At 35.9% G+C, this 27,461-nt stretch overlaps 23 non-coding genes across 23 annotated transcripts; all 23 read right to left on the bottom strand.

The window, feature by feature from the left end:
• Positions 1 to 683: 683 nt before the first annotated feature.
• TRNAR-ACG (transfer RNA arginine (anticodon ACG)) lies at positions 684 to 756 on the bottom strand. The gene has a single exon. It is a non-coding gene; the product is annotated as a tRNA-Arg (tRNA).
• A 507-nt stretch (positions 757 to 1,263) lies between these two features.
• Positions 1,264 to 1,336, bottom strand: TRNAH-AUG (transfer RNA histidin (anticodon AUG)). Its single transcript has one exon. It is a non-coding gene; the product is annotated as a tRNA-His (tRNA).
• Positions 1,337 to 1,841: 505 nt separating this feature from the next.
• TRNAR-ACG (transfer RNA arginine (anticodon ACG)) lies at positions 1,842 to 1,914 on the bottom strand. The gene has a single exon. It is a non-coding gene; the product is annotated as a tRNA-Arg (tRNA).
• Positions 1,915 to 4,156: 2,242 nt separating this feature from the next.
• On the bottom strand, positions 4,157 to 4,229 carry TRNAR-ACG (transfer RNA arginine (anticodon ACG)). The gene has a single exon. It is a non-coding gene; the product is annotated as a tRNA-Arg (tRNA).
• Positions 4,230 to 4,736: 507 nt separating this feature from the next.
• TRNAH-AUG (transfer RNA histidin (anticodon AUG)) lies at positions 4,737 to 4,809 on the bottom strand. Its single transcript has one exon. It is a non-coding gene; the product is annotated as a tRNA-His (tRNA).
• A 1,006-nt stretch (positions 4,810 to 5,815) lies between these two features.
• Positions 5,816 to 5,887, bottom strand: TRNAH-GUG (transfer RNA histidin (anticodon GUG)). Its single transcript has one exon. It is a non-coding gene; the product is annotated as a tRNA-His (tRNA).
• A 1,165-nt stretch (positions 5,888 to 7,052) lies between these two features.
• On the bottom strand, positions 7,053 to 7,125 carry TRNAR-GCG (transfer RNA arginine (anticodon GCG)). The gene has a single exon. It is a non-coding gene; the product is annotated as a tRNA-Arg (tRNA).
• Positions 7,126 to 7,630: 505 nt separating this feature from the next.
• Positions 7,631 to 7,703, bottom strand: TRNAR-ACG (transfer RNA arginine (anticodon ACG)). The gene has a single exon. It is a non-coding gene; the product is annotated as a tRNA-Arg (tRNA).
• A 1,085-nt stretch (positions 7,704 to 8,788) lies between these two features.
• TRNAR-ACG (transfer RNA arginine (anticodon ACG)) lies at positions 8,789 to 8,861 on the bottom strand. Its single transcript has one exon. It is a non-coding gene; the product is annotated as a tRNA-Arg (tRNA).
• A 1,663-nt stretch (positions 8,862 to 10,524) lies between these two features.
• On the bottom strand, positions 10,525 to 10,597 carry TRNAR-ACG (transfer RNA arginine (anticodon ACG)). Its single transcript has one exon. It is a non-coding gene; the product is annotated as a tRNA-Arg (tRNA).
• Positions 10,598 to 11,103: 506 nt separating this feature from the next.
• TRNAH-AUG (transfer RNA histidin (anticodon AUG)) lies at positions 11,104 to 11,176 on the bottom strand. The gene has a single exon. It is a non-coding gene; the product is annotated as a tRNA-His (tRNA).
• Positions 11,177 to 11,681: 505 nt separating this feature from the next.
• TRNAR-ACG (transfer RNA arginine (anticodon ACG)) lies at positions 11,682 to 11,754 on the bottom strand. The gene has a single exon. It is a non-coding gene; the product is annotated as a tRNA-Arg (tRNA).
• A 427-nt stretch (positions 11,755 to 12,181) lies between these two features.
• On the bottom strand, positions 12,182 to 12,253 carry TRNAH-GUG (transfer RNA histidin (anticodon GUG)). The gene has a single exon. It is a non-coding gene; the product is annotated as a tRNA-His (tRNA).
• Positions 12,254 to 14,574: 2,321 nt separating this feature from the next.
• On the bottom strand, positions 14,575 to 14,647 carry TRNAR-ACG (transfer RNA arginine (anticodon ACG)). Its single transcript has one exon. It is a non-coding gene; the product is annotated as a tRNA-Arg (tRNA).
• Positions 14,648 to 15,153: 506 nt separating this feature from the next.
• TRNAH-AUG (transfer RNA histidin (anticodon AUG)) lies at positions 15,154 to 15,226 on the bottom strand. The gene has a single exon. It is a non-coding gene; the product is annotated as a tRNA-His (tRNA).
• Positions 15,227 to 15,731: 505 nt separating this feature from the next.
• TRNAR-ACG (transfer RNA arginine (anticodon ACG)) lies at positions 15,732 to 15,804 on the bottom strand. Its single transcript has one exon. It is a non-coding gene; the product is annotated as a tRNA-Arg (tRNA).
• A 427-nt stretch (positions 15,805 to 16,231) lies between these two features.
• TRNAH-GUG (transfer RNA histidin (anticodon GUG)) lies at positions 16,232 to 16,303 on the bottom strand. Its single transcript has one exon. It is a non-coding gene; the product is annotated as a tRNA-His (tRNA).
• A 1,085-nt stretch (positions 16,304 to 17,388) lies between these two features.
• TRNAH-GUG (transfer RNA histidin (anticodon GUG)) lies at positions 17,389 to 17,460 on the bottom strand. The gene has a single exon. It is a non-coding gene; the product is annotated as a tRNA-His (tRNA).
• A 1,743-nt stretch (positions 17,461 to 19,203) lies between these two features.
• On the bottom strand, positions 19,204 to 19,276 carry TRNAR-ACG (transfer RNA arginine (anticodon ACG)). Its single transcript has one exon. It is a non-coding gene; the product is annotated as a tRNA-Arg (tRNA).
• Positions 19,277 to 20,940: 1,664 nt separating this feature from the next.
• On the bottom strand, positions 20,941 to 21,013 carry TRNAR-ACG (transfer RNA arginine (anticodon ACG)). The gene has a single exon. It is a non-coding gene; the product is annotated as a tRNA-Arg (tRNA).
• A 1,085-nt stretch (positions 21,014 to 22,098) lies between these two features.
• TRNAR-ACG (transfer RNA arginine (anticodon ACG)) lies at positions 22,099 to 22,171 on the bottom strand. The gene has a single exon. It is a non-coding gene; the product is annotated as a tRNA-Arg (tRNA).
• A 3,983-nt stretch (positions 22,172 to 26,154) lies between these two features.
• On the bottom strand, positions 26,155 to 26,227 carry TRNAR-ACG (transfer RNA arginine (anticodon ACG)). The gene has a single exon. It is a non-coding gene; the product is annotated as a tRNA-Arg (tRNA).
• Positions 26,228 to 27,312: 1,085 nt separating this feature from the next.
• On the bottom strand, positions 27,313 to 27,385 carry TRNAR-ACG (transfer RNA arginine (anticodon ACG)). The gene has a single exon. It is a non-coding gene; the product is annotated as a tRNA-Arg (tRNA).
• Positions 27,386 to 27,461: the final 76 nt, after the last annotated feature.

Raw genomic sequence — 27,461 nt, 5'->3', positions numbered from 1 at the left:
GATGATTGAGAAACAAAATCATAATGCCAAGACCCATTTTCGAACCAGGGTTGCTGCGGCCACAACACAGAGTACAAACCACTGTACAATCATGGAAATATAAGCGAGCCAGGTAGAAATTGAACCAACAATCTTCTGATCCGTAGTCAGACGCGTTATCCATTGCGCCACCGGACCAGTTGCCTTGTAGTAATTGAAGTGTCTTTCCTGTTTTTGAGCCTGTTTTCAGAGTTTTATGGTTATTGAAGTATATACAGAATCACATTTTGGAAATTGACTGTACACTATCTGCAGGGATTGTTTCCCAAAAATGTTTTAGGTACAATAATCTTTGTGACTGCTAAAAGATCTTTCAAAACTGTAATGAACTTACTCAGACAGAGCCCAAACATTCTTCTTTCCTGAATTCCAGAATTTATGTCAAATTCCCAGTCCTTTATTAAAATAATTCACAATTAAATTATTCAAAGCATGTTAAGATAGCTTTATAATAAGCATTAAACACAAATAGTGCAAGCACCTTCAAAGAATCTGCTTACTTTCTGAAATTTTCTTAAGATTCAGTATTGTGAAAAAATGGATGATTGAGAAACAAAATCAAAATGCCGTGACCTGTTTTCGAACTGGGGTTGCTGCGGCAACAACTCAGAGTACTAACCACTATACGATCATGGCAATATAAGCGAGCCAGGTAGGAGTCGAACCTACAATCTTCTGATCCGTAGTCAGACGCGTTATCCATTGCGCCACTGGCCCAAGTGTTTTGTAGAAATTGAAGTGTCTTTCCTGTTTTTGAGCCTGTTTTCAGAGTTTTATGGTTATTGAAGTGTATACAGAATCACATTTTGGAAATTGACTGTACGCTATCTGCAGGGATTGTTTCCCAAAAACGTTTTAGGTAAAATAATAATTGTGACTGCTAAAAGATATTTCAAAAATGTGATGAACTTACTCAGAAGGAAGCCCAAACATTCTTCTTTCCTGAATTCTAGAATTTATGTCAAATTCCAAGTACTTTAGTACAATAATTCACAATTAAATTATTCAAAGCATGTTAAGATAGCTTTATAATAAGCATTAAACACAAATAGTGCAAGCACCTTCAAAGAATCTGCTTACTTTCTGAAATTTTCTTAAGATTCAGTATTGTGAAAAAATGGATGATTGAGAAACAAAATCAAAATGCCATGACCCGGATTCGAACCGGGGTTGCTGCGGCCACAACGCAAAGTACTAACCACTTTACGATCACGGCAATTTAAGCGAGCCAGGTAGGAGTCGAACCTACAAACTTATGATCCATAGTCAGACACGTTATCCATTGCGCCACTGGCCCAGGTGCCCTGTAGTAATTGAAGTGTCTTTCCTGTTTTTGAGCCTGTTTTAAAGTTTTATGGTTATTGAAGTATATACAGAATCACATTTTGGAAATTGACTGTACACTATCTGCAGGGATTGATTCCCAAAAACGTTTTAGGTACAATAATCCTTGTGACTGCTAAAAGATCTTTCAAAAATGTAATGAACTTACTCAGACAGAGCACAAACATTCTTCTTTCCTGAATTCCAGAATTTATGTCAAATTCCCAGTCCTTTAGTAAAATAATTCACAATTAAATTATTCAAAGCATGTTAAGATAGCTTTATAATAAGCATTAAACACAAATAGTGCAAGCACCTTCAAAGAATCTGCTTACTTTCTGAAATTTTCTTAAGAATGAGTTTTGTGAAAAAATGGATGATTGAGAAACAAAATCAAAATGCCGTGACCTGTTTTCGAACCGGGGTTGCTGCGGCCACAACGCAGAGTACTAACCACTATGCAATCAATGCAATATAAGCGAGCCAGGTAGGAGTCGAACCTACAATCTTCTGATCCGTAGTCAGACGCGTTATCCATTGCGCCACTGGCCCACGTGATTTGTAGTAATTGAAGTGTCTTTCCTGTTTTTGAGCCTATTTTCAGAGTTTTATGGTTATTGAAGTATATACAGAATCACATTTTGGAAATTGACTGTAGACTATCTGCAGGGATTGTTTCCCAAAAACGTTTTAGGTAAAATAATAATTGTGACTGCTAAAAGATATTTCAAAAATGTTATGAACTTACTCAGAAGGAAGCCCAAACATTCTTCTTTCCTGAATTCTAGAATTTATGTCAAATTCCCAGTACTTTAGTACAATAATTCACAATTAAATTATTCAAAGCATGTTAAGATAGCTTTATAATAAGCATTAAACACAAATAGTGCAAGCACCTTCAAAGAATCTGCTTACTTTCTGAAATTTTCTTAAGATTCAGTATTGTGAAAAAATGGATGATTGAGAAACAAAATCAAAATGCCGTGACCCAGATTCGAACCGGGGTTGCTGCGGCCACAACGCAGAGTACTAACCACTATACGATCATGGCAATTTAAGCGAGCCAGGTAGGAGTCGAACCTACAATCTACAGATCCATAGTCAGACACGTTATCCATTGCCCACTGTCCCGGGTGTCTTGTAGTAATTGAAGTGTCTTTCCTGTTTTTGAGCCAGTTTTGGAGTTTTATGGTTATTGAAGTATATACAGAATCACATTTTGGAAACTGACTGTACACTATCTGCAGGGATTGTTTCCCAAAAACGTTTTAGGTAAAATAATCCTTGTGACTGCTAAAAGATCTTTCAAAAATGTGATGAACTTACTCAGACAGAGCCCAAACATTCTTCTTTCCTGAATTCCAGAATTTATGTCAAATTCCTAGTCCTTTAGTACAATAATTCACAATTAAATTATTCAAAGCATGTTAAGATAGCTTTATAATAAGCATTAAACACAAATAGTGCAAGCACCTTCAAAGAATCTGCTTACTTTCTGAAATTTTCTTAAGATTCAGTATTGTGAAAAAATGGATGGTTGAGAAACACAATCAAAATGCTGTAACCTGTTTTCGAACCGGGGTTGCTGCGGCCACAACGCAGAGTACTAATCACTATGCGATCAAGGCAATATAAGCAAGCCAGGTAAGAGTCGAACCTACAATCTTCTGATCCGTAGTCAGACGCGTTATCCATTGCGCCACTGGCCCACGTGTTTTGTAGTAATTGAAGTGTCTTTCCTGTTTTTGAGCCTATTTTCAGAGTTTTATGGTTATTGAAGTATATACAGAATCACATTTTGGAAATTGACTGTAGACTATCTGCAGGGATTGTTTCCCAAAAACGTTTTAGGTAAAATAATAATTGTGACTGCTAAAAGATATTTCAAAAATGTGATGAACTTACACAGAAGGAAGCCCAAACATTCTTCTTTCCTGAATTCTAGAATTTATGTCAAATTCCCAGTACTTTAGTACAATAATTCACAATTAAATTATTCAAAGCATGTTAAGATAGCTTTATAATAAGCATTAAACACAAATAGTGCAAGCACCTTCAAAGAATCTGCTTACTTTCTGAAATTTTCTTAAGATTCAGTATTGTGAAAAAATGGATGATTGAGAAACAAAATCAAAATGCCGTGACACGGATTCGAACCGGGGTTGCTGCGGCCACAACACAGAGTACTAACCACTATACGATCACGGCAAATTAAGCGAGCCAGGTAGGAGTCGAACCTACAATCTACAGATCCATAGTCAGACACGTTATCCATTGCCCACTGTCCCGGGTGTCTTGTAGTAATTGAAGTGTCTTTCCTGTTTTTGAGCCTGTTTTCAGAATTTTATGGTTATTGAAGTATATACAGAATCACATTTTGGTAATTGACTGTACACTATCTGCAGGGATTGTTTCCCAAAAACGTTTTAGGTAAAATAATCCTTGTGACTGCTAAAAGATCTTTAAAAAATGTGATGAACTTACTCAGACAGAGCCCAAACATTCTTCTTTCCTGAATTCCAGAATTTATGTCAAATTCCCAGTCCTTTAGTAAAATAATTCACAATTAAATTATTCAAAGCATGTTAAGATAGCTTTATAATAAGCATTAAACACAAATAGTGCAAGCACCTTCAAAGAATCTTCTTACTTTCTGAAATTTTCTTAAGATTCAGTATTGTGAAAAAATGGATGATTGAGAAACAAAATCAAAATGCCGTGACCTGTTTTCGAACTGGGGTTGCTGCGGCCACAACTCAGAGTACTAACCACTATACAATCATGGCAATATAAGCGAGCCAGGTAGGAGTCGAACCTACAATCTTCTGATCCGTAGTCAGACGCGTTATCCATTGCGCCACTGGCCCAAGTGTTTTGTAGAAATTGAAGTGTCTTTCCTGTTTTTGAGCCTGTTTTCAGAGTTTTATGGTTATTGAAGTGTATACAGAATCACATTTTGGAAATTGACTGTACACTATCTGCAGGGATTATTTCCCAAAAACGTTTTAGGTAAAATAATAATTGTGACTGCTAAATGATATTTCAAAAATGTGATGAACTTACTCAGAAGGAAGCCCAAACATTCTTCTTTCCTGAATTCTAGAATTTATGTCAAATTCCAAGTACTTTAGTACAATAATTCACAATTAAATTATTCAAAGCATGTTAAGATAGCTTTATAATAAGCATTAAACACAAATAGTGCAAGCACCTTCAAAGAATCTGCTTACTTTCTGAAATTTTCTTAAGATTCAGTATTGTGAAAAAATGGATGATTGAGAAACAAAATCAAAATGCCATGACCCGGATTCGAACCGGGGTTGCTGCGGCCACAACGCAGAGTACTAACCACTTTACGATCACGGCAATTTAAGCGAGCCAGGTAGGAGTCGAACCTACAAACTTATGATCCATAGTCAGACACGTTATCCATTGCGCCACTGGCCCAGGTGCCCTGTAGTAATTGAAGTGTCTTTCCTGTTTTTGAGCCTGTTTTAAAGTTTTATGGTTATTGAAGTATATACAGAATCACATTTTGGAAATTGACTGTACACTATCTGCAGGGATTGATTCCCAAAAACGTTTTAGGTACAATAATCCTTGTGACTGCTAAAAGATCTTTCAAAAATGTAATGAACTTACTCAGACAGAGCACAAACATTCTTCTTTCCTGAATTCCAGAATTTATGTCAAATTCCCAGTCCTTTAGTAAAATAATTCACAATTAAATTATTCAAAGCATGTTAAGATAGCTTTATAATAAGCATTAAACACAAATAGTGCAAGCACCTTCAAAGAATCTGCTTACTTTCTGAAATTTTCTTAAGATTGAGTTTTGTGAAAAAATGGATGATTGAGAAACAAAATCAAAATGCCGTGACCTGTTTTCGAACCAGGGTTGCTGCGGCCACAACGCAGAGTACTAACCACTATGCGATCAAGGCAATATAAGCGAGCCAGGTAGGAGTCGAACCTACAAACTTCTGATCCGTAGTCAGACGCGTTCTCCATTGCGCCACTGGCCAACGTGTTTTGTAGTCATTGAAGTGTCTTTCCTGTTTTTGAGCCTATTTTCAGAGTTTTATGGTTATTGAAGTATATACAGAATCACATTTTGGAAATTGACTGTAGACTATCTGCAGGGATTGTTTCCCAAAAACGTTTTAGGTAAAATAATAATTGTGACTGCTAAAAGATATTTCAAAAATGTTATGAACTTACTCAGAAGGAAGCCCAAACATTCTTCTTTCCTGAATTCTAGAATTTATGTCAAATTCCCAGTACTTTAGTACAATAATTCACAATTAAATTATTCAAAGCATGTTAAGATAGCTTTATAATAAGCATTAAACACAAATAGTGCAAGCACCTTCAAAGAATCTGCTTACTTTCTGAAATTTTCTTAAGATTCAGTATTGTGAAAAAATGGATGATATGGGAAACAAAATCAAAATGCCGTGACCCGGATTCGAACCGGGGTTGCTGCGGCCACAACGCAGAGTACTAACCACTATACGATCATGGCAATTTAAGCGAGCCAGGTAGGAGTCGAACCTACAATCTACAGATCCATAGTCAGACACGTTATCCATTGCCCACTGTCCCGGGTGTCTTGTAGTAATTGAAGTGTCTTTCCTGTTTTTGAGCCAGTTTTGGAGTTTTATGGTTATTGAAGTATATACAGAATCACATTTTGGAAATTGACTGTACACTATCTGCAGGGATTGTTTCCCAAAAACGTTTTAGGTACAATAATCCTTGTGACTGCTAAAATATCTTTCAAAAATGTAATGAACTTACTCAGACAGAGCCCAAACATTCTTCTTTCCTGAAATCTAGAATCTATGTCAAATTCCTAGTCCTTTAGTAAAATAATTCACAATTAAATTATTCAAAGCATGTTAAGATAGCTTTATAATAAGCATTAAACACAAATAGTGCAAGCACCTTCAAAGAATCTGCTTACTTTCTGAAATTTTCTTAAGATTCAGTATTGTGAAAAAATGGATGATTGAGAAACAAAATCATAATGCCGTGACCCATTTTCGAACCGTGGTTGCTTCGGCCACAACGCAGAGTACTAACCACTGTACAATCATGGAAATATAAGAGAGCCAGGTAAGAATTAAACCAACAATCTTCTGATCCGTAGTCAGACGCGTTATCCATTGCGCCACTGGCCCACGTGTTTTGTAGTAATTGAAGTGTCTTTCCTGTTTTTGAGCCTATTTTCAGAGTTTTATGGTTATGGAAGTGTATACAGAATCACATTTTGGAAATTGACTGTACACTATCTGCAGGGATTGTTTCCCAAAAACGTTTTAGGTAAAATAATAATTGTGACTGCTAAAAGATATTTCAAAAATGTAATGAACTTACTCAGAAGGAAGACCAAACATTCTTCTTTCCTGAATTCTAGAATTTATGTCAAATTCCCAGTACTTTAGTACAATAATTCACAATTAAATTATTCAAAGCATGTTAAGATAGCTTTATAATAAGCATTAAACACAAATAGTGCAAGCACCTTCAAAGAATCTGCTTACTTTCTGAAATTTTCATAAGATTCAGTATTGTGAAAAAATGGATGATTGAGAAACAAAATCAAAATGCCATGACCCGGATTTGAACCGGGGTTGCTGCGGCCACAACGCAGAGTACTAACCACTATACGATCACGTCAATTTAAGCGAGCCAGGTAGGAGTCGAACCTACAAACTTATGATCCGCAGTCAGACACGTTATCCATTGCGCCACTGGCCCAGGTGCCCTGTAGTAATTGAAGTGTCTTTCCTGTTTTTGAGCCAGTTTTGGAGTTTTATGGTTATTGAAGTATATACAGAATCACATTTTGGAAATTGACTGTACACTATCTGCAGGGATTGTTTCCCAAAAACGTTTTAGGTAAAATAATCCTTGTGACTGCTAAAAGATCTTTAAAAAATGTGATGAACTTACTCAGACAGAGCCCAAACATTCTTCTTTCCTGAATTCCAGAATTTATGTCAAATTCCCAGTCCTTTAGTACAATAATTCACAATTAAATTATTCAAAGCATGTTAAGATAGCTTTATAATAAGCATTAAACACAAATAGTGCAAGCACCTTCAAAGAATCTGCTTACTTTCTGAAATTTTCTTAAGATTCAGTATTGTGAAAAAATGGATGATTGAGAAACAAAATCAAAATGCCGTGACCTGTTTTCAAACTGGGGTTGCTGCGGCCACAACTCAGAGTACTAACCACTATACGATCAAGGCAATATAAGCGAGCCAGGTAGGAGTCGAACCTACAATCTTCTGATCCGTAGTCAGACGCGTTATCCATTGCGCCACTGGCCCAAGTGTTTTGTAGTAATTGAAGTGTCTTTCCTGTTTTTGAGCCGATTTTCGGAGTTTTATGGTTATTGAAGTGTATACAGAATCACATTTTGGAAATTGACTGTACACTATCTGCAGGGATTGTTTCCCAAAAACGTTTTAGGTAAAATAATAATTGTGACTGCTAAAAGATATTTCAAAAATGTGATGAACTTACTCAGAAGGAAGCCCAAACATTCTTCTTTCCTGAATTCTAGAATTTATGTCAAATTCCAAGTACTTTAGTACAATAATTCACAATTAAATTATTCAAAGCATGTTAAGATAGCTTTATAATAAGCATTAAACACAAATAGTGCAAGCACCTTCAAAGAATCTGCTTACTTTCTGAAATTTTCTTAAGATTCAGTATTGTGAAAAAATGGATGATTGAGAAACAAAATCAAAATGCCGTTACCTGTTTTCGAACCGGGGTTGCTGCGGCCACAACTCAGAGTACTAACCACTATACGATCACGGCAAATTAAGCGAGCCAGGTAGGAGTCGAACCTACAATCTACAGATCCATAGTCATATACGTTATCCATTGCCCACTGGCCCGGGTGTCTTGTAGTAATAGAAGTGTCTTTCCTGTTTTTGAACCTGTTTTCAGAATTTTATGGTTATTGAAGTATATACAGAATCACATTTTGGTAATTGACTGTACACTATCTGCAGGGATTGTTTCCCAAAAACGTTTTAGGTAAAATAATCCTTGTGACTGCTAAAAGATCTTTAAAAAATGTGATGAACTTACTCAGACAGAGCCCAAACATTCTTCTTTCCTGAATTCCAGAATTTATGTCAAATTCCTAGTCCTTTAGTACAATAATTCACAATTAAATTATTCAAAGCATGTTAAGATAGCTTTATAATAAGCATTAAACACAAATAGTGCAAGCACCTTCAAAGAATCATCTTACTTTCTGAAATTTTCTTAAGATTGAGTTTTGTGAAAAAATGGATGATTGAGAAACAAAATCAAAATGCTGTGACCTGTTTTCGAACCAGGGTTGCTGCGGCCACAACTCAGAGTACTAACCACTATGCGATCAAGGCAGTATAAGCGAGCCAGGTAGGAGTCGAACCTACAATCTTCTGATCCGTAGTCAGACGCGTTATCCATTGCGCCACTGGCCCACGTGTTTTGTAGTAATTGAAGTGTCTTTCCTGTTTTTGAGCCTATTTTCAGAGTTTTATGGTTATTGAAGTATATACAGAATCACATTTTGGAAATTGACTGTAGACTATCTGCAGGGATTGTTTCCCAAAAACGTTTTAGGTAAAATAATAATTGTGACTGCTAAAAGATATTTCAAAAATGTTATGAACTTACTCAGAAGGAAGCCCAAACATTCTTCTTTCCTGAATTCTAGAATTTATGTCAAATTCCCAGTACTTTAGTAAAATAATTCACAATTAAATTATTCAAAGCATGTTAAGATAGCTTTATAATAAGCATTAAACACAAATAGTGCAAGCACCTTCAAAGAATCTGCTTACTTTCTGAAATTTTCTTAAGATTCAGTATTGTGAAAAAATGGATGATTGAGAAACAAAATCAAAATGCCGTGACCCGGATTCGAACCGGGGTTGCTGCGGCCACAACGCAGAGTACTAACCACTATACGATCATGTCAATTTAAGCGAGCCAGGTAGGAGTCGAACTTACAATCTACAGATCCATAGTGAGACACGTTATCCATTGCCCACTGTCCCGGGTGTCTTGTAGTAATTGAAGTGTCTTTCCTGTTTTTGAGCCAGTTTTGGAGGTTTATGGTTATTGAAGTATATACAGAATCACATTTTGGAAATTGACTGTACACTATCTGCAGGGATTGTTTCCCAAAAACGTTTTAGGTACAATAATCCTTGTGACTGCTAAAAGATCTTTCAAAAATGTAATGAATTTACTCAGACAGAGCCCAAACATTCTTCTTTCCTGAATTCTAGAATTTATGTCAAATTCCTAGTCCTTTAGTAAAATAATTCACAATTAAATTATTCAAAGCATGTTAAGATAGCTTTATAATAAGCATTAAACACAAATAGTGCAAGCACCTTCAAAGAATCTGCTTACTTTCTGAAATTTTCTTAAGATTCAGTATTGTGAAAAAATGGATGATTGAGAAACAAAATCATAATGCCGTGACCCATTTTCGAACCGTGGTTGCTGCGGCCACAACGCAGAGTACTAACCACTGTACAATCATGGAAATATAAGAGAGCCAGGTAAGAATTAAACCAACAATCTTCTGATCCGTAGTCAGACGCATTATCCATTGCGCCACTGGCCCACGTGTTTTGTAGTAATTGAAGTGTCTTTCCTGTTTTTGAGCCTATTTTCAGAGTTTTATGGTTATGGAAGTGTATACAGAATCACATTTTGGAAATTGACTGTACACTATCTGCAGGGATTGTTTCCCAAAAACGTTTTAGGTAAAATAATAATTGTGACTGCTAAAAGATATTTCAAAAATGTAATGAACTTACTCAGAAGGAAGCCCAAACATTCTTCTTTCCTGAATTCTAGAATTTATGTCAAATTCCCAGTACTTTAGTACAATAATTCACAATTAAATTATTCAAAGCATGTTAAGATAGCTTTATAATAAGCATTAACACAAATAGTGCAAGCACCTTCAAAGAATCTGCTTACTTTCTGAAATTTTCTTAAGATTCAGTATTGTGAAAAAATGGATGATTGAGAAACAAAATCAAAATGCCGTGACCTGTTTTCGAACTGGGGTTGCTGCGGCCACAACTCAGAGTACTAACCACTATACGATCATGGCAATATAAGCGAGCCAGGTAGGAGTCGAACCTACAATCTTCTGATCCGTAGTCAGACACGTTATCCATTGCGCCACTGGCCCAAGTGTTTTGCAGAAATTGAAGTGTCTTTCCTGTTTTTGAGCCTGTTTTCAGAGTTTTATGGTTATTGAAGTGTATACAGAATCACATTTTGGAAATTGACTGTACACTATCTGCAGGGATTGTTTCCCAAAAAGTTTTAGGTAAAATAATAATTGTGACTGCTAAAAGATATTTCAAAAATGTGATGAACTTACTCAGAAGGAAGCCCAAACATTCTTCTTTCCTGAATTCTAGAATTTATGTCAAATTCCAAGTACTTTAGTACAATAATTCACAATTAAATTATTCAAAGCATGTTAAGATAGCTTTATAATAAGCATTAAACACAAATAGTGCAAGCACCTTCAAAGAATCTGCTTACTTTCTGAAATTTTCTTAAGATTCAGTATTGTGAAAAAATGGATGATTGAGAAACAAAATCAAAATGCCATGACCCGGATTCGAACCGGGGTTGCTGCGGCCACAACGCAGAGTACTAACCACTTTACGATCACGGCAATTTAAGCGAGCCAGGTAGGAGTCGAACCTACAAACTTATGATCCATAGTCAGACACGTTATCCATTGCGCCACTGGCCCAGGTGCCCTGTAGTAATTGAAGTGTCTTTCCTGTTTTTGAGCCTGTTTTAAAGTTTTATGGTTATTGAAGTATATACAGAATCACATTTTGGAAATTGACTGTACACTATCTGCAGGGATTGATTCCCAAAAACGTTTTAGGTACAATAATTCTTGTGACTGCTAAAAGATCTTTCAAAAATGTAATGAACTTACTCAGACAGAGCACAAACATTCTTCTTTCCTGAATTCCAGAATTTATGTCAAATTCCCAGTACTTTAGTAAAATAATTCACAATTAAATTATTCAAAGCATGTTAAGATAGCTTTATAATAAGCATTAAACACAAATAGTGCAAGCACCTTCAAAGAATCTGCTTACTTTCTGAAATTTTCTTAAGATTGAGTTTTGTGAAAAAATGGATGATTGAGAAACAAAATCAAAATGCCGTGACCTGTTTTCGAACCGGGGTTGCTGCGGCCACAACGCAGAGTACTAACCACTATGCGATCAAGGCAATATAAGCGAGCCAGGTAGGAGTCGAACCTACAATCTTCTGATCCGTAGTCAGACGCGTTATCCATTGCGCCACTGGCCCACGTGTTTTGTAGTAATTGAAGTGTCTTTCCTGTTTTTGAGCCTATTTTCAGAGTTTTATGGTTAATGAAGTATATACAGAATCACATTTTGGAAATTGACTGTAGACTATCTGCAGGGATTGTTTCCCAAAAACGTTTTAGGTAAAATAATAATTGTGACTGCTAAAAGATATTTCAAAAATGTTATGAACTTACTCAGAAGGAAGCCCAAACATTCTTCTTTCCTGAATTCTAGAATTTATGTCAAATTCCCAGTACTTTAGTACAATAATTCACAATTAAATTATTCAAAGCATGTTAAGATAGCTTTATAATAAGCAATAAACACAAATAGTGCAAGCACCTTCAAAGAATCTGCTTACTTTCTGAAATTTTCTTAAGATTCAGTATTGTGAAAAAATGGATGATTGAGAAACAAAATCAAAATGCCGTGACCCGGATTCGAACCGGGGTTGCTGCGGCCACAACGCAGAGTACTAACCACTATACGATCATGGCAATTTAAGCGAGCCAGGTAGGAGTCGAACCTACAATCTACAGATCCATAGTCAGACACGTTATCCATTGCCCACTGTCCCGGGTGTCTTGTAGTAATTGAAGTGTCTTTCCTGTTTTTGAGCCAGTTTTGGAGTTTTATGGTTATTGAAGTATATACAGAATCACATTTTGGAAATTGACTGTACACTATCTGCAGGGATTGTTTCCCAAAAACGTTTTAGGTACAATAATCCTTGTGACTGCTAAAAGATCTTTCAAAAATGTAATGAACTTACTCAGACAGAGCCCAAACATTCTTCTTTCCTGAATTCTAGAATCTATGTCAAATTCCTAGTCCTTTAGTAAAATAATTCACAATTAAATTATTCAAAGCATGTTAAGATAGCTTTATAATAAGCATTAAACACAAATAGTGCAAGCACCTTCAAAGAATCTGCTTACTTTCTGAAATTTTCTTAAGATTCAGTATTGTGAAAAAATGGATGATTGAGAAACAAAATCATAATGCCGTGACCCATTTTCGAACCGTGGTTGCTGCGGCCACAACGCAGAGTACTAACCACTGTACAATCATGGAAATATAAGAGAGCCAGGTAAGAATTAAACCAACAATCTTCTGATCCGTAGTCAGACGCGTTATCCATTGCGCCACTGGCCCACGTGTTTTGTAGTAATTGAAGTGTCTTTCCTGTTTTTGAGCCTATTTTCAGAGTTTTATGGTTATGGAAGTGTATACAGAATCACATTTTGGAAATTGACTGTACACTATCTGCAGGGATTGTTTCCCAAAAACGTTTTAGGTAAAATAATAATTGTGACTGCTAAAAGATATTTCAAAAATGTAATGAACTTACTCAGAAGGAAGCCCAAACATTCTTCTTTCCTGAATTCTAGAATTTATGTCAAATTCCCAGTACTTTAGTAAAATAATTCACAATTAAATTATTCAAAGCATGTTAAGATAGCTTTATAATAAGCATTAAACACAAATAGTGCAAGCACCTTCAAAGAATCTGCTTACTTTCTGAAATTTTCTTAAGATTCAGTATTGTGAAAAAATGGATGATTGAGAAACAAAATCAAAATGCCGTGACCCGGATTCGAACCGGGGTTGCTGCGGCCACAACGCAGAGTACTAACCACTATACGATCATGTCAATTTAAGCGAGCCAGGTAGGAGTCGAACTTACAATCTACAGATCCATAGTGAGACACGTTATCCATTGCCCACTGTCCCGGGTGTCTTGTAGTAATTGAAGTGTCTTTCCTGTTTTTGAGCCAGTTTTGGAGGTTTATGGTTATTGAAGTATATACAGAATCACATTTTGGAAATTGACTGTACACTATCTGCAGGGATTGTTTCCCAAAAACGTTTTAGGTACAATAATCCTTGTGACTGCTAAAAGATCTTTCAAAAATGTAATGAATTTACTCAGACAGAGCCCAAACATTCTTCTTTCCTGAATTCTAGAATTTATGTCAAATTCCTAGTCCTTTAGTAAAATAATTCACAATTAAATTATTCAAAGCATGTTAAGATAGCTTTATAATAAGCATTAAACACAAATAGTGCAAGCACCTTCAAAGAATCTGCTTACTTTCTGAAATTTTCTTAAGATTCAGTATTGTGAAAAAATGGATGATTGAGAAACAAAATCATAATGCCGTGACCCATTTTCGAACCGTGGTTGCTGCGGCCACAACGCAGAGTACTAACCACTGTACAATCATGGAAATATAAGAGAGCCAGGTAAGAATTAAACCAACAATCTTCTGATCCGTAGTCAGACGCATTATCCATTGCGCCACTGGCCCACGTGTTTTGTAGTAATTGAAGTGTCTTTCCTGTTTTTGAGCCTATTTTCAGAGTTTTATGGTTATGGAAGTGTATACAGAATCACATTTTGGAAATTGACTGTACACTATCTGCAGGGATTGTTTCCCAAAAACGTTTTAGGTAAAATAATAATTGTGACTGCTAAAAGATATTTCAAAAATGTAATGAACTTACTCAGAAGGAAGCCCAAACATTCTTCTTTCCTGAATTCTAGAATTTATGTCAAATTCCCAGTACTTTAGTACAATAATTCACAATTAAATTATTCAAAGCATGTTAAGATAGCTTTATAATAAGCATTAACACAAATAGTGCAAGCACCTTCAAAGAATCTGCTTACTTTCTGAAATTTTCTTAAGATTCAGTATTGTGAAAAAATGGATGATTGAGAAACAAAATCAAAATGCCGTGACCTGTTTTCGAACTGGGGTTGCTGCGGCCACAACTCAGAGTACTAACCACTATACGATCATGGCAATATAAGCGAGCCAGGTAGGAGTCGAACCTACAATCTTCTGATCCGTAGTCAGACACGTTATCCATTGCGCCACTGGCCCAAGTGTTTTGCAGAAATTGAAGTGTCTTTCCTGTTTTTGAGCCTGTTTTCAGAGTTTTATGGTTATTGAAGTGTATACAGAATCACATTTTGGAAATTGACTGTACACTATCTGCAGGGATTGTTTCCCAAAAAGTTTTAGGTAAAATAATAATTGTGACTGCTAAAAGATATTTCAAAAATGTGATGAACTTACTCAGAAGGAAGCCCAAACATTCTTCTTTCCTGAATTCTAGAATTTATGTCAAATTCCAAGTACTTTAGTACAATAATTCACAATTAAATTATTCAAAGCATGTTAAGATAGCTTTATAATAAGCATTAAACACAAATAGTGCAAGCACCTTCAAAGAATCTGCTTACTTTCTGAAATTTTCTTAAGATTCAGTATTGTGAAAAAATGGATGATTGAGAAACAAAATCAAAATGCCATGACCCGGATTCGAACCGGGGTTGCTGCGGCCACAACGCAGAGTACTAACCACTTTACGATCACGGCAATTTAAGCGAGCCAGGTAGGAGTCGAACCTACAAACTTATGATCCATAGTCAGACACGTTATCCATTGCGCCACTGGCCCAGGTGCCCTGTAGTAATTGAAGTGTCTTTCCTGTTTTTGAGCCTGTTTTAAAGTTTTATGGTTATTGAAGTATATACAGAATCACATTTTGGAAATTGACTGTACACTATCTGCAGGGATTGATTCCCAAAAACGTTTTAGGTACAATAATTCTTGTGACTGCTAAAAGATCTTTCAAAAATGTAATGAACTTACTCAGACAGAGCACAAACATTCTTCTTTCCTGAATTCCAGAATTTATGTCAAATTCCCAGTACTTTAGTAAAATAATTCACAATTAAATTATTCAAAGCATGTTAAGATAGCTTTATAATAAGCATTAAACACAAATAGTGCAAGCACCTTCAAAGAATCTGCTTACTTTCTGAAATTTTCTTAAGATTGAGTTTTGTGAAAAAATGGATGATTGAGAAACAAAATCAAAATGCCGTGACCTGTTTTCGAACCGGGGTTGCTGCGGCCACAACGCAGAGTACTAACCACTATGCGATCAAGGCAATATAAGCGAGCCAGGTAGGAGTCGAACCTACAATCTTCTGATCCGTAGTCAGACGCGTTATCCATTGCGCCACTGGCCCACGTGTTTTGTAGTAATTGAAGTGTCTTTCCTGTTTTTGAGCCTATTTTCAGAGTTTTATGGTTAATGAAGTATATACAGAATCACATTTTGGAAATTGACTGTAGACTATCTGCAGGGATTGTTTCCCAAAAACGTTTTAGGTAAAATAATAATTGTGACTGCTAAAAGATATTTCAAAAATGTTATGAACTTACTCAGAAGGAAGCCCAAACATTCTTCTTTCCTGAATTCTAGAATTTATGTCAAATTCCCAGTACTTTAGTACAATAATTCACAATTAAATTATTCAAAGCATGTTAAGATAGCTTTATAATAAGCAATAAACACAAATAGTGCAAGCACCTTCAAAGAATCTGCTTACTTTCTGAAATTTTCTTAAGATTCAGTATTGTGAAAAAATGGATGATTGAGAAACAAAATCAAAATGCCGTGACCCGGATTCGAACCGGGGTTGCTGCGGCCACAACGCAGAGTACTAACCACTATACGATCATGGCAATTTAAGCGAGCCAGGTAGGAGTCGAACCTACAATCTACAGATCCATAGTCAGACACGTTATCCATTGCCCACTGTCCCGGGTGTCTTGTAGTAATTGAAGTGTCTTTCCTGTTTTTGAGCCAGTTTTGGAGTTTTATGGTTATTGAAGTATATACAGAATCACATTTTGGAAATTGACTGTACACTATCTGCAGGGATTGTTTCCCAAAAACGTTTTAGGTACAATAATCCTTGTGACTGCTAAAAGATCTTTCAAAAATGTAATGAACTTACTCAGACAGAGCCCAAACATTCTTCTTTCCTGAATTCTAGAATCTATGTCAAATTCCTAGTCCTTTAGTAAAATAATTCACAATTAAATTATTCAAAGCATGTTAAGATAGCTTTATAATAAGCATTAAACACAAATAGTGCAAGCACCTTCAAAGAATCTGCTTACTTTCTGAAATTTTCTTAAGATTCAGTATTGTGAAAAAATGGATGATTGAGAAACAAAATCATAATGCCGTGACCCATTTTCGAACCGTGGTTGCTGCGGCCACAACGCAGAGTACTAACCACTGTACAATCATGGAAATATAAGAGAGCCAGGTAAGAATTAAACCAACAATCTTCTGATCCGTAGTCAGACGCGTTATCCATTGCGCCACTGGCCCACGTGTTTTGTAGTAATTGAAGTGTCTTTCCTGTTTTTGAGCCTATTTTCAGAGTTTTATGGTTATGGAAGTGTATACAGAATCACATTTTGGAAATTGACTGTACACTATCTGCAGGGATTGTTTCCCAAAAACGTTTTAGGTAAAATAATAATTGTGACTGCTAAAAGATATTTCAAAAATGTAATGAACTTACTCAGAAGGAAGCCCAAACATTCTTCTTTCCTGAATTCTAGAATTTATGTCAAATTCCCAGTACTTTAGTACAATAATTCACAATTAAATTATTCAAAGCATGTTAAGAGAGCTTAATAATAAGCATTAAACACAAATAGTGCAAGCACCTTCAAAGAATCTGCTTACTTTCTGAAATTTTCATAAGAGTCAGTATTGTGAAAAAATGGATGATTGAGAAACAAAATCAAAATGCCGTGACCCGGATTCGAACCGGGGTTGCTGCGGCCACAACGCAGAGTACTAACCACTATACGATCACGGCAATTTAAGCAAGCCAGGTAGGAGTCGAACCTACAAACTTATGATCCATAGTCAGACACGTAATCCATTGCGCCACTGGCCCAGGTGCCCTGTAGTAATTGAAGTGTCTTTCCTGTTTTTGAGCCTGTTTTAAAGTTTTATGGTTATTGAAGTATATACAGAATCACATTTTGGAAATTGACTATACACTATCTGCAGGGATTGATTCCCAAAAACGTTTTAGGTACAATAATCCTTGTGACTGCTAAAAGATCTTTCAAAAATGTAATGAACTTACTCAGACAGAGCCCAAACATTCTTCTTTCCTGAATTCCAGAATTTATGTCAAATTCCCATTCCTTTATTAAAATAATTCACAATTAAATTATTCAAAGCATGTTAAGATAGCTTTATAATAAGCATTAAACACAAATAGTGCAAGCACCTTCAAAGAATCTGCTTACTTTCTGAAATTTTCTTAAGATTCAGTATTGTGAAAAAATGGATGATTGAGAAACAAAATCAAAATGCCGTGACCTGTTTTCGAACCGGGGTTGCTGCGGCCACAACTCAGAGTACTAACCACTATACGATCACGGCAAATTAAGCGAGCCAGGTAGGAGTCGAACCTACAATCTACAGATCCATAGTCATACACGTTATCCATTGCCCACTGTCCCGGGTGTCTTGTAGTAATAGAAGTGTCTTTCCTGTTTTTGAGCCTGTTTTCAGAATTTTATGGTTATTGAAGTATATACAGAATCACATTTTGGTAATTGACTGTACACTATCTGCAGGGATTGTTTCCCAAAAACCTTTTAGGTAAAATAATCCTTGTGACTGCTAAAAGATCTTTAAAAAATGTGATGAACTTACTCAGACAGAGCCCAAACATTCTTCTTTCCTGAATTCCAGAATTTATGTCAAATTCCCAGTCCTTTAGTACAATAATTCACAATTAAATTATTCAAAGCATGTTAAGATAGCTTTATAATAAGCATTAAACACAAATAGTGCAAGCACCTTCAAAGAATCTTCATACTTTCTGTAATTTTCTTAAGATTCAGTATTGTGAAAAAATGGATGATTGAGAAACAAAATCATAATGCCAAGACCCATTTTCGAACCAGGGTTGCTGCGGCCACAACGCAGAGTACAAACCACTGTACAATCATGGAAATATAAGCGAGCCAGGTAGAAATTGAACCAACAATCTTCTGATCCGTAGTCAGACGCGTTATCCATTGCGCCACCGGACCAGTTGCCTTGTAGTAATTGAAGTGTCTTTCCTGTTTTTGAGCCTGTTTTCAGAGTTTTATGGTTATTGAAGTATATACAGAATCACATTTTGGAAATTGACTGTACACTATCTGCAGGGATTGTTTCCCAAAAATGTTTTAGGTACAATAATCTTTGTGACTGCTAAAAGATCTTTCAAAACTGTAATGAACTTACTCAGACAGAGCCCAAACATTCTTCTTTCCTGAATTCCAGAATTTATGTCAAATTCCCAGTCCTTTATTAAAATAATTCACAATTAAATTATTCAAAGCATGTTAAGATAGCTTTATAATAAGCATTAAACACAAATAGTGCAAGCACCTTCAAAGAATCTGCTTACTTTCTGAAATTTTCTTAAGATTCAGTATTGTGAAAAAATGGATGATTGAGAAACAAAATCAAAATGCCGTGACCTGTTTTCGAACTGGGGTTGCTGCGGCCACAACTCAGAGTACTAACCACTATACGATCATGGCAATATAAGCGAGGCAGGTAGGAGTCGAACCTACAATCTTCTGATCCGTAGTCAGACGCGTTATCCATTGCGCCACTGGCCCAAGTGTTTTGTAGAAATTGAAGTGTCTTTCCTGTTTTTGAGCCTGTTTTCAGAGTTTTATGGTTATTGAAGTGTATACAGAATCACATTTTGGAAATTGACTGTACGCTATCTGCAGGGATTGTTTCCCAAAAACGTTTTAGGTAAAATAATAATTGTGACTGCTAAAAGATATTTCAAAAATGTGATGAACTTACTCAGAAGGAAGCCCAAACATTCTTCTTTCCTGAATTCTAGAATTTATGTCAAATTCCAAGTACTTTAGTACAATAATTCACAATTAAATTATTCAAAGCATGTTAAGATAGCTTTATAATAAGCATTAAACACAAATAGTGCAAGCACCTTCAAAGAATCTGCTTACTTTCTGAAATTTTCTTAAGATTCAGTATTGTGAAAAAATGGATGATTGAGAAACAAAATCAAAATGCCGTGACCTGTTTTCGAACCGGGGTTGCTGCGGCCACAATTCAGAGTACTAACCACTATACGATCACGGCAAATTAAGCGAGCCAGGTAGGAGTCGAACCTACAATCTACAGATCCATAGTCATACACGTTATCCATTGCCCACTGTCCCGGGTGTCTTGTAGTAATAGAAGTGTCTTTCCTGTTTTTGAGCCTGTTTTCAGAATTTTATGGTTATTGAAGTATATACAGAATCACATTTTGGTAATTGACTGTACACTATCTGCAGGGATTGTTTCCCAAAAACGTTTTAGGTAAAATAATCCTTGTGACTGCTAAAAGATCTTTAAAAAATGTGATGAACTTACTCAGACAGAGCCCAAACATTCTTCTTTCCTGAATTCCAGAATTTATGTCAAATTCCCAGTCCTTTAGTACAATAATTCACAATTAAATTATTCAAAGCATGTTAAGATAGCTTTATAATAAGCATTAAACACAAATAGTGCAAGCACCTTCAAAGAATCTTCATACTTTCTGAAATTTTCTTAAGATTCAGTATTGTGAAAAAATGGATGATTGAGAAACAAAATCATAATGCCAAGACCCATTTTCGAACCAGGGTTGCTGCGGCCACAACGCAGAGTACAAACCACTGTACAATCATGGAAATATAAGCGAGCCAGGTAGAAATTGAACCAACAATCTTCTGATCCGTAGTCAGACGCGTTATCCATTGCGCCACCGGACCAGTTGCCTTGTAGTAATTGAAGTGTCTTACCTGTTTTTGAGCCTGTTTTCAGAGTTTTATGGTTATTGAAGTATATACAGAATCACATTTTGGAAATTGACTGTACACTATCTGCAGGGATTGTTTCCCAAAAATGTTTTAGGTACAATAATCTTTGTGACTGCTAAAAGATCTTTCAAAACTGTAATGAACTTACTCAGACAGAGCCCAAACATTCTTCTTTCCTGAATTCCAGAATTTATGTCAAATTCCCAGTCCTTTATTAAAATAATTCACAATTAAATTATTCAAAGCATGTTAAGATAGCTTTATAATAAGCATTAAACACAAATAGTGCAAGCACCTTCAAAGAATCTGCTTACTTTCTGAAATTTTCTTAAGATTCAGTATTGTGAAAAAATGGATGATTGAGAAACAAAATCAAAATGCCATGACCTGTTTTCGAACTGGGGTTGCTGCGGCCACAACTCAGAGTACTAACCACTATACGATCATGGCAATATAAGCGAGCCAGGTAGGAGTCGAACCTACAATCTTCTGATCCGTAGTCAGACGCGTTATCCATTGCGCCACTGGCCCAAGTGTTTTGTAGAAATTGAAGTGTCTTTCCTGTTTTTGAGCCTGTTTTCAGAGTTTTATGGTTATTGAAGTGTATACAGAATCACATTTTGGAAATTGACTGTACGCTATCTGCAGGGATTGTTTCCCAAAAACGTTTTAGGTAAAATAATAATTGTGACTGCTAAAAGATATTTCAAAAATGTGATGAACTTACTCAGAAGGAAGCCCAAACATTCTTCTTTCCTGAATTCTAGAATTTATGTCAAATTCCAAGTACTTTAGTACAATAATTCACAATTAAATTATTCAAAGCATGTTAAGATAGCTTTATAATAAGCATTAAACACAAATAGTGCAAGCACCTTCAAAGAATCTGCTTACTTTCTGAAATTTTCTTAAGATTCAGTATTGTGAAAAAATGGATGATTGAGAAACAAAATCAAAATGCCATGACCCGGATTTGAACCGGGGTTGCTGCGGCCACAACGCAAAGTACTAACCACTTTACGATCACGGCAATTTAAGCGAGCCAGGTAGGAGTCGAACCTACAAACTTATGATCCATAGTCAGACATGTTATCCATTGCGCCACTGGCCCAGGTGCCCTGTAGTAATTGAAGTGTCTTTCCTGTTTTTGAGCCTGTTTTAAAGTTTTATGGTTATTGAAGTATATACAGAATCACATTTTGGAAATTGACTGTACACTATCTGCAGGGATTGATTCCCAAAAACGATTTAGGTACAATAATCTTTGTGACTGCTAAAAGATCTTTCAAAAATGTAATGAACTTACTCAGACAGAGCACAAACATTCTTCTTTCCTGAATTCCAGAATTTATGTCAAATTCCCAGTCCTTTAGTAAAATAATTCACAATTAAATTATTCAAAGCATGTTAAGATAGCTTTATAATAAGCATTAAACACAAATAGTGCAAGCACCTTCAAAGAATCTGCTTACTTTCTGAAATTTTCTTAAGAATGAGTTTTGTGAAAAAATGGATGATTGAGAAACAAAATCAAAATGCCGTGACCTGTTTTCGAACCGGGGTTGCTGCGGCCACAACGCAGAGTACTAACCACTATGCAATCAATGCAATATAAGCGAGCCAGGTAGGAGTCGAACCTACAATCTTCTGATCCGTAGTCAGACGCGTTATCCATTGCGCCACTGGCCCACGTGATTTGTAGTAATTGAAGTGTCTTTCCTGTTTTTGAGCCTATTTTCAGAGTTTTATGGTTATTGAAGTATATACAGAATCACATTTTGGAAATTGACTGTAGACTATCTGCAGGGATTGTTTCCCAAAAACGTTTTAGGTAAAATAATAATTGTGACTGCTAAAAGATATTTCAAAAATGTTATGAACTTACTCAGAAGGAAGCCCAAACATTCTTCTTTCCTGAATTCTAGAATTTATGTCAAATTCCCAGTACTTTAGTACAATAATTCACAATTAAATTATTCAAAGCATGTTAAGATAGCTTTATAATAAGCATTAAACACAAATAGTGCAAGCACCTTCAAAGAATCTGCTTACTTTCTGAAATTTTCTTAAGATTCAGTATTGTGAAAAAATGGATGATTGAGAAACAAAATCAAAATGCCGTTACCCGGATTCGAACCGGGGTTGCTGCGGCCACAACGCAGAGTACTAACCACTATACGATCATGGCAATTTAAGCGAGCCAGGTAGGAGTCGAACCTACAATCTACAGATCCATAGTCAGACACGTTATCCATTGCCCACTGTCCCGGGTGTTTTGTAGAAATTGAAGTGTCTTTCCTGTTTTTGAGCCTATTTTCAGAGTTTTATGGTTATTGAAGTGTATACAGAATCACATTTTGGAAATTGACTGTACACTATCTGCAGGGATTGTTTCCCAAAAACGTTTTAGGTAAAATAATAATCCTTGTGACTGCTAAAAGATATTTCAAAAATGTGATGAACTTACTCAGAAGGAAGCCCAAACATTCTTCTTTCCTGAATTCTAGAATTTATGTCAAATTCCAAGTACTTTAGTACAATAATTCACAATTAAATTATTCAAAGCATGTTAAGATAGCTTTATAATAAGCATTAAACACAAATAGTGCAAGCACCTTCAAAGAATCTGCTTACTTTCTGAAATTTTCTTAAGATTCAGTATTGTGAAAAAATGGATGATTGAGAAACAAAATCAAAATGCCGTGACCTGTTTTCGAACCGGGGTTGCTGCGGCCACAACTCAGAGTACTAACCACTATACGATCACGGCAAATTAAGCGAGCCAGGTAGGAGTCGAACCTACAATCTACAGATCCATAGTCATACACGTTATCCATTGCCCACTGTCCCGGGTGTCTTGTAGTAATAGAAGTGTCTTTCCTGTTTTTGAGCCTGTTTTCAGAATTTTATGGTTATTGAAGTATATACAGAATCACATTTTGGTAATTGACTGTACACTATCTGCAGGGATTGTTTCCCAAAAACCTTTTAGGTAAAATAATCCTTGTGACTGCTAAAAGATCTTTAAAAAATGTGATGAACTTACTCAGACAGAGCCCAAACATTCTTCTTTCCTGAATTCCAGAATTTATGTCAAATTCCCAGTCCTTTAGTACAATAATTCACAATTAAATTATTCAAAGCATGTTAAGATAGCTTTATAATAAGCATTAAACACAAATAGTGCAAGCACCTTCAAAGAATCTTCATACTTTCTGTAATTTTCTTAAGATTCAGTATTGTGAAAAAATGGATGATTGAGAAACAAAATCATAATGCCAAGACCCATTTTCGAACCAGGGTTGCTGCGGCCACAACGCAGAGTACAAACCACTGTACAATCATGGAAATATAAGCGAGCCAGGTAGAAATTGAACCAACAATCTTCTGATCCGTAGTCAGACGCGTTATCCATTGCGCCACCGGACCAGTTGCCTTGTAGTAATTGAAGTGTCTTTCCTGTTTTTGAGCCTGTTTTCAGAGTTTTATGGTTATTGAAGTATATACAGAATCACATTTTGGAAATTGACTGTACACTATCTGCAGGGATTGTTTCCCAAAAATGTTTTAGGTACAATAATCTTTGTGACTGCTAAAAGATCTTTCAAAACTGTAATGAACTTACTCAGACAGAGCCCAAACATTCTTCTTTCCTGAATTCCAGAATTTATGTCAAATTCCCAGTCCTTTATTAAAATAATTCACAATTAAATTATTCAAAGCATGTTAAGATAGCTTTATAATAAGCATTAAACACAAATAGTGCAAGCACCTTCAAAGAATCTGCTTACTTTCTGAAATTTTCTTAAGATTCAGTATTGTGAAAAAATGGATGATTGAGAAACAAAATCAAAATGCCGTGACCTGTTTTCGAACTGGGGTTGCTGCGGCCACAACTCAGAGTACTAACCACTATACGATCATGGCAATATAAGCGAGGCAGGTAGGAGTCGAACCTACAATCTTCTAATCCGTAGTCAGACGCGTTATCCATTGCGCCACTGGCCCAAGTGTTTTGTAGAAATTGAAGTGTCTTTCCTGTTTTTGAGCCTGTTTTCAGAGTTTTATGGTTATTGAAGTGTATACAGAATCACATTTTGGAAATTGACTGTACGCTATCTGCAGGGATTGTTTCCCAAAAACGTTTTAGGTAAAATAATAATTGTGACTGCTAAAAGATATTTCAAAAATGTGATGAACTTACTCAGAAGGAAGCCCAAACATTCTTCTTTCCTGAATTCTAGAATTTATGTCAAATTCCAAGTACTTTAGTACAATAATTCACAATTAAATTATTCAAAGCATGTTAAGATAGCTTTATAATAAGCATTAAACACAAATAGTGCAAGCACCTTCAAAGAATCTGCTTACTTTCTGAAATTTTCTTAAGATTCAGTATTGTGAAAAAATGGATGATTGAGAAACAAAATCAAAATGCCGTGACCTGTTTTCGAACCGGGGTTGCTGCGGCCACAATTCAGAGTACTAACCACTATACGATCACGGCAAATTAAGCGAGCCAGGTAGGAGTCGAACCTACAATCTACAGATCCATAGTCATACACGTTATCCATTGCCCACTGTCCCGGGTGTCTTGTAGTAATAGAAGTGTCTTTCCTGTTTTTGAGCCTGTTTTCAGAATTTTATGGTTATTGAAGTATATACAGAATCACATTTTGGTAATTGACTGTACACTATCTGCAGGGATTGTTTCCCAAAAACGTTTTAGGTAAAATAATCCTTGTGACTGCTAAAAGATCTTTAAAAAATGTGATGAACTTACTCAGACAGAGCCCAAACATTCTTCTTTCCTGAATTCCAGAATTTATGTCAAATTCCCAGTCCTTTAGTACAATAATTCACAATTAAATTATTCAAAGCATGTTAAGATAGCTTTATAATAAGCATTAAACACAAATAGTGCAAGCACCTTCAAAGAATCTTCATACTTTCTGAAATTTTCTTAAGATTCAGTATTGTGAAAAAATGGATGATTGAGAAACAAAATCATAATGCCAAGACCCATTTTCGAACCAGGGTTGCTGCGGCCACAACGCAGAGTACAAACCACTGTACAATCATGGAAATATAAGCGAGCCAGGTAGAAATTGAACCAACAATCTTCTGATCCGTAGTCAGACGCGTTATCCATTGCGCCACCGGACCAGTTGCCTTGTAGTAATTGAAGTGTCTTTCCTGTTTTTGAGCCTGTTTTCAGAGTTTTATGGTTATTGAAGTATATACAGAATCACATTTTGGAAATTGACTGTACACTATCTGCAGGGATTGTTTCCCAAAAATGTTTTAGGTACAATAATCTTTGTGACTGCTAAAAGATCTTTCAAAACTGTAATGAACTTACTCAGACAGAGCCCAAACATTCTTCTTTCCTGAATTCCAGAATTTATGTCAAATTCCCAGTCCTTTATTAAAATAATTCACAATTAAATTATTCAAAGCATGTTAAGATAGCTTTATAATAAGCATTAAACACAAATAGTGCAAGCACCTTCAAAGAATCTGCTTACTTTCTGAAATTTTCTTAAGATTCAGTATTGTGAAAAAATGGATGATTGAGAAACAAAATCAAAATGCCATGACCTGTTTTCGAACTGGGGTTGCTGCGGCCACAACTCAGAGTACTAACCACTATACGATCATGGCAATATAAGCGAGCCAGGTAGGAGTCGAACCTACAATCTTCTGATCCGTAGTCAGACGCGTTATCCATTGCGCCACTGGCCCAAGTGTTTTGTAGAAATTGAAGTGTCTTTCCTGTTTTTGAGCCTGTTTTCAGAGTTTTATGGTTATTGAAGTGTATACAGAATCACATTTTGGAAATTGACTGTACGCTATCTGCAGGGATTGTTTCCCAAAAACGTTTTAGGTAAAATAATAATTGTGACTGCTAAAAGATATTTCAAAAATGTGATGAACTTACTCAGAAGGAAGCCCAAACATTCTTCTTTCCTGAATTCTAGAATTTATGTCAAATTCCAAGTACTTTAGTACAATAATTCACAATTAAATTATTCAAAGCATGTTAAGATAGCTTTATAATAAGCATTAAACACAAATAGTGCAAGCACCTTCAAAGAATCTGCTTACTTTCTGAAATTTTCTTAAGATTCAGTATTGTGAAAAAATGGATGATTGAGAAACAAAATCAAAATGCCATGACCCGGATTTGAACCGGGGTTGCTGCGGCCACAACGCAAAGTACTAACCACTTTACGATCATGGCAATTTAAGCGAGCCAGGTAGGAGTCGAACCTACAAACTTATGATCCATAGTCAGACATGTTATCCATTGCGCCACTGGCCCAGGTGCCCTGTAGTAATTGAAGTGTCTTTCCTGTTTTTGAGCCTGTTTTAAAGTTTTATGGTTATTGAAGTATATACAGAATCACATTTTGGAAATTGACTGTACACTATCTGCAGGGATTGATTCCCAAAAACGTTTTAGGTACAATAATCTTTGTGACTGCTAAAAGATCTTTCAAAAATGTAATGAACTTACTCAGACAGAGCACAAACATTCTTCTTTCCTGAATTCCAGAATTTATGTCAAATTCCCAGTCCTTTAGTAAAATAATTCACAATTAAATTATTCAAAGCATGTTAAGATAGCTTTATAATAAGCATTAAACACAAATAGTGCAAGCACCTTCAAAGAATCTGCTTACTTTCTGAAATTTTCTTAAGAATGAGTTTTGTGAAAAAATGGATGATTGAGAAACAAAATCAAAATGCCGTGACCTGTTTTCGAACCGGGGTTGCTGCGGCCACAACGCAGAGTACTAACCACTATGCAATCAATGCAATATAAGCGAGCCAGGTAGGAGTCGAACCTACAATCTTCTGATCCGTAGTCAGACGCGTTATCCATTGCGCCACTGGCCCACGTGATTTGTAGTAATTGAAGTGTCTTTCCTGTTTTTGAGCCTATTTTCAGAGTTTTATGGTTATTGAAGTATAT

The sequence above is a fragment of the Taudactylus pleione genome, unplaced genomic scaffold (genome assembly GCF_031769625.1).
Source record: "Taudactylus pleione unplaced genomic scaffold, aTauple2 ptg000551l, whole genome shotgun sequence".
NCBI lineage: Eukaryota > Metazoa > Chordata > Amphibia > Anura > Myobatrachidae > Taudactylus > Taudactylus pleione.
Note: the sequence above shows the minus strand (reverse complement) of the source record. Positions and strands in the feature narration are given on the sequence as shown.